This window comes from Sciurus carolinensis, chromosome X, assembly GCF_902686445.1.
Source record: "Sciurus carolinensis chromosome X, mSciCar1.2, whole genome shotgun sequence".
Taxonomy (NCBI): Eukaryota; Metazoa; Chordata; class Mammalia; order Rodentia; family Sciuridae; genus Sciurus; species Sciurus carolinensis.
Window position 1 is genome coordinate 42,000,132 of NC_062232.1, and position 13,935 is coordinate 42,014,066.

Sequence of the window (13,935 nt, forward strand, 5' to 3'; positions counted from 1 at the left end):
CAGTCTCTCAAGTAGCTGGGGTTACAGGCATGCCCAGCCCTTTTTATTTCTTCTTTGACCCTTTAGTTATTGAGAAGTGTATTGCTGAATTTCCAAAATTCCTCCTGTTACTGGTATCTTGTTTTATAACATTGTGGTCAGTAAAGGCAAGTGAGATGATTTCCATCATCTTAAATTTGTCAAGATGTATGGTCTAACATATGGTCTATCCTGGTGAATGACCCACGTGCACTTTACAGGAAAGTGTTTATATACACACACATGCATGCACATTTCTGTGTATAAAGATGCATGTATATATGTACATAAATGTATATATGTGTATGCACATAAACTATATTTTTACAATTTTTGCATATATACACATATATTTTAAATTTTATAAGCATATATACAAAAATTATTTGAGATGTCAAAGCTGTTTAGAGAGATCACATGAATGGCAGATAAATGTATATTATTTCTCTTTGGAGGTGAAGGAAAACTGTTGCTGAGAAGTTATTCAAATATGCACTGAGCAGAATGTTACCAAATACAATAACAAAATATTAACCAGTTGCTGATTGAATGAAGTCAATAATTTTAATAATATTAGTTATGGGGACCTTAATGAATGGAACCATGTACTAAGGTTGTGATAATCCATAGTGAAGCGCCATTCTTGTTTTCCAAGTTTAATAATAGGACAAATTTACATTTTTAAAAATTATTTATTTATTTAAAAATGTAAATCTGCAAAGCAAAGGTAAAAATTTGTAGAAAACAACAGATGTTTTCATTTCTTCGTGGCATTCCAAAATTCAAGGAAGTAAAAAAAAGTGTTAAACCAAAAACAAAATGAAATAAAATAAAATAATAGGCCAAATCTGATTGTTAACTGAAGAAGTAGTGGCATAACTACCTTTACTCAAATTTAGGACTTGTAAAATGATCTCATATTTTAATATGTATAGGGAAAATTCACTGTTTTACCAAGAGAAAGTTCCATGGGGCTCAATTTATTCAAGTGAAATCACTTAAGTGTCAAAGATTGGATTTAATTTTAATTTGTAACCCATTGTGTCAGATCATCCATTTCTACTATGGAATATTTTTAGGCATTGGGTGATATTATGCATGGGTAATTAAGGAAGGCAGTAGTTACAATTAGTAAGATAAAGCATAGCTAACTGCCCTTTATGTTCAGTAACTTTCCTGAGGCTGTAGAACATACCTGGTTTAAATTTAGAGGGGCTCCCAAGTATAATAGTAATTTGAGCCTCAGTATTAATTAGATCATGAAGATTTGCCAGTTGGTGCAAATCAGCAGGTGTTAGATATTAAATTTATTCAGAACCTATGTTGCAGAGGCACAGAAGTCAACAGCACCCTTATATCATTTTGTTCTATAAGTGCATTTAATAAGTGTTGTATTTCCAATTTTGTCAAACTGAAACTTCTTTTTCAGGCTTTTCCCCTTCTCTATACCCAGTTTTCTTTTTCTTTTTTCTTTTTTTTTTTTCTCTCCCTACCCTTTCCTTCCTTCTCTTCTCATTGCCCTCCTGTGTTGGGAGGGTGACATTCTCTCTTCCCTGTTCATATTTATAAATTCCTTCTTCCAGAGAGCCTCACATCAATATTATCAGAGTTAATGGTCTCCCCCATGGCAATGGTTGATTTATAGGATTTAAAGTCCCAGGACTCAAGTCAGATTTGAATTAACCTCTTGGTATATCATAGAGTTGCCTTGGGTGTTTTTTTTTTTTTCCTATGATGATCAACATCATTGTTGTGGCAGAGGCATAGGCAGCAGTGACAGCAATGAAGACATTCTGAAAGATCCAAGTGAGTCACCTGCTTTTAGGAGCGTGGAACTCAGCATGTCACATATGACTGTATTCCAGCCCCCTCTAATAATTACTTTTTTACTGTAACAACTTCTCTTTGATGAGCTGCCATCCAAATAGGCTGATGGATCACACAGAATACAAGTCTTTCTCCTGAACACTCTATACAGTGGAGACCAAAGCCTATTTAAGATGGTCAACCAATCTATCAAAGAGTCAGGGTCATTCATTTCCCTAAGACCGGCATCATGCAGAGTTTATGCTGAAATATCTCTAATATCAGGTAAGTCTGGGTCAAGTCAAATACCACAAGGCCACTTTATGGAGGATGCCATTGTTATTACTCCTGTGAATTATCTAATCTCCAAATTTAGGTGTGTTAAGTCTGTAACAGAAGTTTCAGTACAACTCAGAAAATGCACTACCAAAAAGCTCAGCTCAAAGATCATAGCATTTAAGGACCATAGACTTAGCAAGAAGTGCCTTCAGGCAAAAAAAAAAAAAAAAAAAAAAAAAAAAAAAGCATGTAGTTTCTCTTGTGCCAGGCTAGCTCATATGCGGGGTAAGGGCGAGGAGTCAAGACCCACTCCCGAAATTGGGTGGAAGTAGGCTTGTGGCGAGCAGCCTGCAAACTCATTTTTTGCGGGAACAGCTATACATTTTATAGGTTTCTTGCCCAATCACAATGTGCCATGGGGAATCAGACCACCTGGTTCCTATATGGGTTCTCTGGGTAACACTAGGTCAACTTGGGGGAGTTGCATACTTTCCTAGGTGGCTGGAGCAGAACGCTCCTCTCCGCAGGTTTTCCTGTCAGTCCTGAATGTGTGAAAGTTTTCCTTACACACTTGAGACATTCACTGCTGCCAGCCAAGAACTAGGATTTCTCCCAACAATAGTGGTCATGATCTGTACTATGCTCTTCACTGCATCAATTATTGTAGCTCCTTGCAGAGGCAGATGATTCCACACTTAAATTTTGATCTGGTGAAGTTATGTTATCTACCAATAGGATATTTCACACCAAGAAGGTGTGAAAACAATGATTATGCACATGAGGTTTTCTTGGCAAATCAATGTGACTCTCATGCAGGCTTCATAATGGTTTGAGAGTTGTGGAGAAAGAAACTTGTCTTCAGGAGATAAGGTCAAGGTGAGGATTCCCAGGCATGGTTTGAACTTCCCTCTTGTATTAGTCTGTTTTATGTTGCTAATAACACGATACCACGGAATGGGTGAGTTATAAATAAATTAAGTTTATTTTGGTTTACAATTCTTGTCCAAATTAGAGAGACCACATCCTGTGATGAGCTTTCTACTTGCAGAGTCCCAAGATAACACAGGTCATCATGTGGCAAGAGACAGGGCACATGTATGTATGTCTTAGTCCTTTTTCCCTTTTCTAAGAAAACCACCACTATTAAAATATGGGGCTCTCATTAGATGACCTCTATCTAATCCTAGTCTCTTCCCAATGGTCACCTATAAACAACATAGTTGGATTCAGTTTCCACCCTCTTAATACCTTACAATGGGGCTAAATTTCAAGCCAAGTTTGTGTAGGGACAAACCATATTCATAGCATAGCATTTCTGGTGTCACAGCAGGGAACACGTAGACCTTCTCATCAACTTTCCCAGAATTGGGACAGAAGGGAAAGATTGAGGGGTTATGTTTCAAAGTTGTCAGCAGTGAAACATCAAAAATGGAATCAGTCTTTAATAGCATAAAATGAAATACTTTTTAAAATTTTTTATTTGCTCTAATTTGTTGTATATGACAATAGAATGCATTTATACATTTTGATAGATCATATATAAATGAGTGTAATCTCTTATTTATCTGAAATAGTTCTTAGCTATACAAAGGAATAAAATAATGATACATACTGCAATATAGATTGTCCTTTGAAACAATATGTTAAATAAAAGAAGCCAAACTCAAAGGTCACATATTTTGCAATTGCATTTATATGAAATGACCAGAATAAGAAAATACATAGGGAGGGATCCAAGATGGTGAACTAGAGGGAAGCTGCATTCCTTGTCACTCCATGACTAGAGACTCAAGCACAGGAAATACTGTTTTTCTGCGAGACTGCCCTCACTGCCCACTGATCTCCTATTTTTTGCCCCCCATTTGTCCGCCATGATCATCAGCTCTTTGTCAGTATATCACCCATCTTTCATGTGCAGATCACTCACTGACTACAGCTGACTGCCTGCCAGTTTCACATTTGCCTGCCTTTTGCCTGCGCATCACCAGCCTTTAGCCTGTAATCACCTGCCAACTAGCCAACTGCCTGCTGTTTGTCTGCAGACCACCACAGACCACCTGCAGAGTGCCCACTACCGGTTGCTGCCTGGAAGTCCATTGTGTGGGTAACCACAGGTTTGGTTACACATGGCTGCTGCCATCTTGGGACACTAGCCAGGGCCTAGGAGTCCAGGATGGAGGGACCTACAGGTTTGCCACACCCACCCCTGCCATCTCAGGGCACAGTTACCTCAGTCTGGGGACACTGGCCAGGGCCTAGAGATCTATTGTCAGGGTACCCGCAGATCTGGTTACACCTGAAGTCTTCCTGTGCTAGTGGCCACCATCCTGCTGCCTCTTTGCAGGGTCTCTCCTTTGTGTGAACCCATCCCTGATGGTATCTATGCAAGTTGAAATGGCATTGAGATCTTGGGACCGCAGCAAAGCAGAGCCTGAGGAAGCTGAAGCCCAGGTGCATCAGATAGCAGCTGGGTCTAACATAGGCCAGTCTGGGCCTGGCAAGCCTGTGAAAAGCTGGAGACTGGGGGCAGTTCCCCGGGGGAAGGGGGAACACAGGTTGAAGAAACTGGAGAAAGCCAGGCTGTTTTCAGCTCAGTGAGTCCTGAAGTGCACGGGGACAGAAGGGGCTGGTTACAACAAGTGGGAAGACTGGAAGAGAGTATGAGAGCTTTTTGCTATTAGCTCATCCACCCAACCAGTCTGGCACCCACTGAACTGGAGCTACCATTAATCTTCAGACAACACCACCTATCAGCAGAGAAGGGAAAGTGACAAAATTTTGGAAAGTCAACAGAAGCAACTGGCAATTTTCCATTGAGACCTTCCTTTCCCCACCCCCACACATCTCTACCATCTTTAAATCCAAACATTTTTCATGCATCAGTTTATTGAAGAGTGCGATGTCTTTATAGTATATTACAGTTTTGTTGTGTATTCTTATACTTTTACATTTTAATCTGTATATATTTTTTTCTTTCATCTGTATCCCTGGATTCTCTGTCTCACTTCTCTCATACTACCAGACAACTTGCATTAATTCCTCCTTCACTCTTACTATAAATTTTTACTTCTATCTTCTCTCCTCCCTCATAAAACTCACATCTTACACTACTTCTATTCCCTCTTTGTCCATTATTTGAAATGGTAAACCCTTTTAGCAAACTTACTGTTTATATTGTAGACAATATTTGAACACTTCATTTCTGCTTATTGTGACAAAACTGTAGACACCTTAATAGGAGCTCTTCAGGTTAAGGTTGTATATTGTTTGCATTAGGTGCTGTTAATATTGGTCTCCCTCTTAAAGGTGAGGTACTGGAAGCCTTCAGAGACACTATAAGACTACAGGGTAGAAACTGTACTGCCTCAGATCCACATCACTAGATGGGAAGACACACAAACAACATGAAAAAACAAGGGAATAAAGCACCTCACACAAATCAAGTTGTTCCAACAATAGAATCCATAGACAACACAGGAGAAGAAATGTCAGAAAAGAAGTTTAAAATGAAATAGTTAAACTGACCTGCAAATAAGGGGTAGTATAAGGAGGGAAATCAAAGAGAAAATACAGGAAGTGAAAAGTCACTTCAGGAAAGAGAGATTGTGAGAAAAACGAGCATTAATTCTTGAAAAAGGAATCAATAAACCAAATTATAAATTTAATAGGAAGCATCACCAACAGAGTAGACTACTTGGAAGACAGAAGTTCAGGCAATGAAGACAAAATATATACTTTTCAAAAAAAGTCGATGGCATAGAGAAGATGGTAAGAAACCATGAACAGAACTTCCAAGAAATAAATGATAACATGAAAAGACCAAATTTAAGATTTATCAGAATAAACTAAGGTGTGGATATACAAAAAAAGGAATGTACAATCTTTTCAATGATATAATATCAGAAAAATTCCCAAATCTAAGAATGAAATGAAAATTCAACAAGAGGCTTACAGGATGCCAAAAGTACAAAATTACAGCAGATCTACACCAAGACACATTATAATGAGAAAGACTAACATACACAATAAGGATAGAATTTTAAAGGCTCTAAGAGAAAAAAAAATCACATTACATACAGGGGGAAATCAATTTGGATTTCAGCTGATTTCTCAACTCAGACCCCTCAATGCCAGAAGGTCCTAGAATAATACATATCAAGTGCTGCAAGAAAATGGATGCCAACTGGAAATTTTATATCCAGTAAAATTAACTACAGATTTGAAGATGAAATAAAAACCTTCCACAATAAACAACATTGAGAAGAATTCACAACTTGAAAATTCTTCACATTTTCAGCAAAATATCCCATGAGGAGGAAATGAAAAATAAACAATGAAAACCAGCAAAGGGAGGAAAAAAAGGAAAAGTCAATCAAAGGAGAAACTAAGTCAAGTTTAAAACCAAAAATAAAACAAAATGACTGGGAATACAAATCATATCTCAATAATAACCCTGAATGTTAATAGCCTAAACTCATCAATCAAAAGACATAGACTGGCAGATTGGATTTAGAAAAAAAGACCCAACCATATGCTGCTGTTACCGACTCACCTCACAGGAAAAGACATTCACAGACTGAAGGCAAGGTTGGGAAAAAACATACCATTCATATGTACTGCATAAATAAGCAGGGGTTTCATCTTCATATCAGACAAAGTGGACATCAAACCAAAGTTAGTCAGAAGGGATAAAGAAGGACATTTCATACTGCTTAAGGGAACCATAAATCAGGAAGACATAACGATAGTAAATATTTATGCCCCAAACAATGGTGCATCCCTGTACATCAAACAAATCCTTCTCAATTTCAGGACTCAAATAGACCACAACACAATAATTCTGGGTGATTTTAACACACCTCTCTCATCACTGGACAGATTTTCCAAACAAAAACTTAAGAAAGAAACTATAGAACAAAGTAATACAATCAATAATTTAGACTTAATGGACATATGCAGACTATTTCATCCATCATAAAGCAAATACACTTTCTTCTCAGCAGCACATGAATCCTTCTCTAAAATAGACCATAGGTTATGCCACAAATCAACTCTCAGCAAACACGAAAAAATAGAAAAACTGCCTTGCATTCTATCAGATCATAATGAAATGAAACTAGAAATCAATGATAAAATAAAAAATATAAGCTACTCCAACACCTGAAGACTAAATAGCATGCTACTGAATGACAAATTGATAGCAGTACAAATCAGGGAGGAAATAAAAAATACTTAGAGGTAAATGAGAACACCAAAACAGCATATCAAAATCCCTGGAACACTATGAAGGCAGTGGTAAGAGGAAAGTTCACTGCATTCAGCTTATTCACTAAATGATTAAAAAGTCAACAAATAAATTACCTAACATTACATCTCAAAGTGCTAGAAAAACAAGAACAGATCAACACCAAAAGCAGTAGAAGACAGGAAATAATTAAAATTAGAACTGAAATAATGAAATTGAAACAAAAGAAATAATTCAAAGAATTGACAAAATGAAAAGTTGTTTCTTTGAAAAAATAAATAAAATCGATAAGCCCTTAGCTACACTAATGAAGAGAAAGAGAAAGAAAACCTAATTATTAAAATTTGTGACAAAAAAGGAAATGTCAAAATGGACACTACTGAAATACAGAAGATAATTAGAAAATATTTTGAAAATTTATAGGGAGGAGGGAAGGTTCACCAGATTGGATGGGGGAGTGGAGGAAAGGAGGGAATATGGGAAAGGGAAAGACAGTAGAATGAATCTGACATAACTTTCCTATGATCATACATGAATACATGACCAGTGTAATTCCACATCATGTACAATGACAAAAATGGGAAATTTTACTCCATGCATGGATGATATGTCAAAATACATTATATTGTCATGTATAATTAAAAAGAACAAATAAAAAAATTTTTTAAAAGAAATGCATTCTTGCTGGGTGAGGTGGTGTATACCTGTAATCCTAGCTATTTGGGAGGCTGAGGCAGGAGGTTCACAAATTAGAGGCCAGCCTGGGTAACTTAGGTAGACCCAGTCTCAAAATGAAAAAAAAAAAAAAACTGGGAATGTAACTCAGTGGCAGCACATCCCTGGACTCAGTCTCCTATACCACAAAATAAATTTAAATTTGAAAAGAAGTAGAATAAGAAAAAAAAGAAAACTCTCAACCATTAATTCTATATCTTGTGAAACAATGCATCATAAATAAAACTAAAACTGTCTCAGATGACAGAAAACTAAATATATTTGTTGTAGAAAAACTAACCTTAAAATTGACTAAAAAATTTCTTTCTTTAGTGTTCTGTAGTTCTCATTGTAGAGGTCTTTCACCTCTTTTGTGAGATTGATTCCCAAGTATTTTATTTTTTTCGATGCTATTGTGAATGGGGTAGTTTTCCTAATTTCTCTTTCTGAAGATTCATCACTTATGTATAAAAATGCATTAGATTTATGTGCATTGACCTTATATCCCGCTACTTTACTGAATTCACTTATGAGATCTAAAAGTTTTCTGGTGGAATTTCCTGGTTCCTCTAAGTATATAATCATATCATCAGCAAATAGGGATAGTTTGAGTTCTTCTTTTCCTATTCGCATCCCTTTAATTCCATCTCACCCCAATTAGAATGGCCGATTATCAAGAATACAAGCAACAATAGGTGTTGGCGAGGATGTGGGGAGAAAGGAACACTCATACATTGCTGATTGGGCTGCAAATTAGTGCAGCCACTCTGGAAAGCAGTGTGGAGACTCCTTAGAAAACTTGGAATGGAACCACCATTTGACCCAGCTATCCCACTCCTTGGCCTATACCCAAAGGACTTAAAATCAGCATACTACAGAGATACAGCCACATCAATGTTCATAGCTGCTCAGTTCACAATAGCCAGATTGTGGAACCAACCTAGATGCCCTTCAGTTGATGAATGGATAAAGAAACTGTGGTATATATATACAATGGAATATTACTCAGCCATAAAGAATGATAAAATTATGGCATTTGCAGGCAAATGGATGAAATTGGAGAATATCATGCTAAGTGAGATAAGCCAATCTCAAAAAATCAAAAGATGAATGACATGGCTAATAAGTGGATGATGACACATAATGGGGGGTGGGAGGGGTTAGTGTTAGGTTTAGAGTTAGGGTTAGGGAGGGGGCAAGAATGGAGGAAGGAAGGACTGTATAGAGGGAAAAGAGGGGTGGGAGGGGTGGGGGTAAGGGAAAAAATAACAGAATGAATCAAACAACATTACCCTATGTAAATTTATGATTACACAAATGGTATGCCTTTACACCATGTACAAACAGAGAAACAACATGTATCCCATTTGTTTACAATAAAAAAAATTGACTAAAAAAAGTTCTTCAGAATGATAGAAAATGATAAAAGAAAGACTTGTGGGGAAAGAGGAAGAAGGAACAGTAGAATGAGCACAGATATGAGCTGGCTGGGTGGGCTCATGCCTGTAATCCCAGAAGCTCAGGAGGCTGAGGCAAGTTCAAGGCCAATCTCAGAAACTTTGCAAGGCCCTAGTAACCTAGCGAGAACCTGTCTCAGAACCACAAAAGAAAATGGACTGGGGATATGGCTTAGTGTTTGAGTGCCCCTGGGTTCAAACCCTGAAACCCTGGTAAGAGAGAGAGAGAGAGAGAGAGAGACAGACAGGCAGACAGACAGACAGAGACAGAGAGAGAGACAGAGAGAGACAGAGAGAGAGACAGAGAGAGAGAGAGATCCAATATGAATGCATAAAATAGAGTATCCTTTTAGTTTTGCTGATAATAAGGTGAAAACAAAAGCCATAACCCTCAAGATGTGTGAAGTACAGGGGCTTAAATGGTAGTGAGATTTACACATTTCACTCAAAGTGGATAGTGTCTATACTATTTGACTGGGGTAACACCCATTTGCATTTTAATACCCAGAGAAACCACTAAGAAAACTGTACCAGCTGATACAATCAAAATCAGTAAAAACAAATCAAGACGAAGTCCTAAACTCCTCAAATTATGTACATAAAGGCAAAATGGAAATATCAAAAAAAAAAAACAAGAGCAAGAGCCAATACACAGAAAAAAGCAATAAAATGATAGACTTGATAACACTCCTTAAAATTTCTTTTATACCTTTAAGAATTTCATTCATTACATGTAAAGTATTAAATTTGTTTCCATAGAGTTCTTCATAGTATTCTTTAAACTTCATTTTAATGACCATGAGCTCAGTAGTTACTAACCCTCTTTTATTTCTGGTATTGGTAATTTATACATTTTCTACATTCTTGGTTGGTTGGGGTTTATCATTTTTATTTGTATTTTCAAAGAATGAGCTTTACATTTCATTTTCACTTCATTGTTTTCCTTTTTTGTTTTAAAGAATTCTGATCTATTGTTTATTTCATCATTTCTACTTTATTTGAAGCTTAAATTACTCCTTATTTTAAAAAGTTTTTCTAAGGGGCTGGGGAGATAGCTCAGCTGGTAGAGTGCTTGCCTCCTAAGCACAAGGCCCTGAGTTCGATCCCCAGTACCACAAAAAAAAAAAAAAAGTTTTTCTAAGATTATGACTAGGTTTTGAATTTAGATATATATTTTTTCTAATATATAGATATTGTGTTCTAATTTTGATCTAGCTACTACTTTACTGGCATTCCACAACCTATAATAAAGTTTTATTTATTTTTTATTTTTTTTTTTTAGGAAAAAACACCAAATAATTTTATTTTGAGAAGTAACTACACGTCTTTATGTCTCAAATAACAACAACAAGAAGACCTGATGTCTCAAATGAGCAAGGGCAGCTTTCTTGCTGGAGGGAGAATTCTCAGATTCTGATAAGGGGAGATTTTTTTTTTTTATTGTAAACAAATGGGATACATGTTGTTTCTCTGTCTGTACATGGCGTAAAGGCATACCATTTGTGTAATCATAAATTTACATAGGGTAATGTTGTTTGATTCATTCTGCCATTTTTTCCCTTCCCCCCCTCCCCTCCGACCCTTCCCCTTCCATCTATACAGTCCTTCCTTCCTCCATTCCTGCCCCCCTCCCTAAACCCAACTCCAACCCCAACACTAACCTTCCCACCCCCCATTATGTGTCATCATCCATTTATTAGCAATATCATTCTTCCTTTGGTTTTTTGAGATTGGCTTATCTCACTTAGCATGATATTCTCCAGTTTCATCCATTTGCCTGCAAATGCCATAATTTTATTGTTCTTTATGGCTGAGTAATATTCCATTGTATATATATACCACAGTTTCTTTATCCATTCATCAATTGAAGGACATCTAGGTTGGTTCCACAATCTGGCTATTGTGAACTGAGCAGCTATGAACATTGATGTGGCTGTATCTCTGTAATATGCTGATTTTAAGTCCTTTGGGTATAGGCCAAGGAGTGGGATAGCTGGGTCAAATGGTGTTTCCATTCCAAGTTTTCTAAGGAATCTCCACACTGCTTTCCAGAGTGGCTGCACTAATTTGCAGCCCCACCAGCAATGTAAGAGTGTACCTTTCTCCCCACATCCTCACCAACACCTATTGTTGCTTGTATTCTTGATAATTGCCATTCTAATTGGGGTGAGATGGAATCTTAGGGTGGTTTTGATTTGCATTTCTCTTATTACTAGAGATGTTGAACATTTTTCCATATGTTTGTTGATTGCTTGTATATCTTCTTCTGTGAAGTGTCTATTCATTTCCTTAGCCCATTTGTCAGTTGGATTATTTACATTCTTGGTGTAGAGTTTTTTGAGTTCTTTATAGATTCTGGAGATTAGTGCTCTATCTGAAGTATGATTGGCAAAGATTTTCTCCCACTCTGTAGGCTCTTTCTTTGCATTGCTGATAGTTTCCTTTGCTGAGAGAAAGCTTTTTAGTTTGAATCTATCCCAGTTATTAATTCTTGCTTTTATTTCTTGTGCTATGGGAGTCCTGTTGAGGAAGTCTGGTCCTAAGCCGACATGTTGAAGCTCTGGACTTACTTTTTCTTCTATAAGATGCAAGGTCTCTGGTCTGATTCCGAGATCCTTAATCCATTTTGAGTTTAGTTTCGTGCATGGTGAGAGATATGGGTTTAGTTTCATTCTGTTGCATATGGATTTCCAATTCTCCCAGCACCATTTGTTGAAGAGGCTATCTTTTCTCCATTGCATATTTTTGGCCCCTTTGTCTAGTATGAGAAAATTGTATTTATTTGGGTTTGTGTCTGTGTCCTCTATTCTGTACCATTGATCCACCTTTCTATTTTGGTACCAATACCATGCCATTTTTGTTACTATTGCTTTGTAGTAGAGTTGAAGATCTGGTATTGCGATACCCCCTGCTTCACTCTTTCTGCCAAGGATTGCTTTAGCTATTTTGGGTTTTTTATTCTTCCAGATGAATTTCATAATTGCTTGCTCTATTTCTGTAAGGTATATCATTGGGATTTTAATTGGAATTGCATTGAATCTGTATAGCACTTTTGGTAGTATGGCCATTTTGACAATATTAATTCTTCCTATCCAAGAACATGGGAGATCTTTCCATCTTCTAAGGTTTTCTTGAATTTCTTTCTTTAGTGTTCTGTAGTTCTCATTGTAGAGGTCTTTCACCTCTTTTGTGAGATTGATTCCCAAATACTTTATTTTTTTCGAAGCTATTGTGAATGGAGTAGTTTTCCTAATTTCTCTTTCTGAAGATTCATCGCTTATATATAAAAATGCCTTAGATTTATGTGCATTGATCTTATATCCCGCTACTTCACTGAATTCACTTATGAGACCTAACAGTTTTCTGGTGGAATTTCCTGGTTCCTCTAAGTATACCATCATATCATCAGCAAATAGGGATAGTTTGAGTTCTTCTTTTCCTATTCGTATCCCTTTAATTTCTTTGGTCTGTCTAATTGCTCTGGCTAGAGTTTCAAGGACGATATTGAATAGAAGTGGTGAAAGAAGGCATCCCTGCCTTGTTCCAGTTTTTAGAGGGAATGCTTTCAGTTTTTCACCATTTAGAATGATATTAGCCATGGGTTTAGCGTAGATGGCCTTTACAATGTTAAGGAATGTTCCCACTATCCCTATTTTTTCTAGTGTTTTGAGCATGAAGGGGTGCTGTATTTTATCAAATGCTTTTTCTGCATCTATCGAAATAATCATGTGATTCTTGACTTTAAGTCTATTGATATGGTGAATTACATTTATTGATTTCCTGATGTTGAACCAACCTTGCATCCCTGGGATGAAACCCACTTGATCATGGTGCACTATCTTTTTAATATGTTTTTGTATGCGATTTGCTAAAATTTTGTTTAGAATTTTTGCGTCGATGTTCATTAAGGATATTGGTCTGAAATTTTCTTTCCTCGATGTGTCTCTGTCTGATTTAGGAATCAGGGTAATATTGGCTTCATAGAATGAGTTTGGGAGAGTTCCCTCCTCTTCTATTTTCTGGAATACTTTGAGAAGTATTGGAATGAGTTCTTCTTTAAAAGTTTTGTAGAACTCGGCTGAGAACCCATCTGGTCCTGGACTTTTCTTTGTTGGAAGGCTTTTGACGACTTCTTCTATTTCATTACTTGAAATTGGTCTATTTAAATTGTGTATGTCCTCCTCGTTCAGTTTAGGCAATTCATATGTCTCTAGAAACCTGTTGATGTCTTCGAAATTTTCTATTTTGTTGGAGTATAGGTTTTCAAAATAGCTTCTAATTATGTTTTGTATTTCAGTCGTGTCTGTTGTGATATTTCCTTGTTCATTCCGAATTTTAGTGATTTGGGTTTTCTCTCGTCTTCTCTTTGTTAGTGTGGCTAAAGGTTTATCAATTTTGTTTATTTTTTCGAAGAAC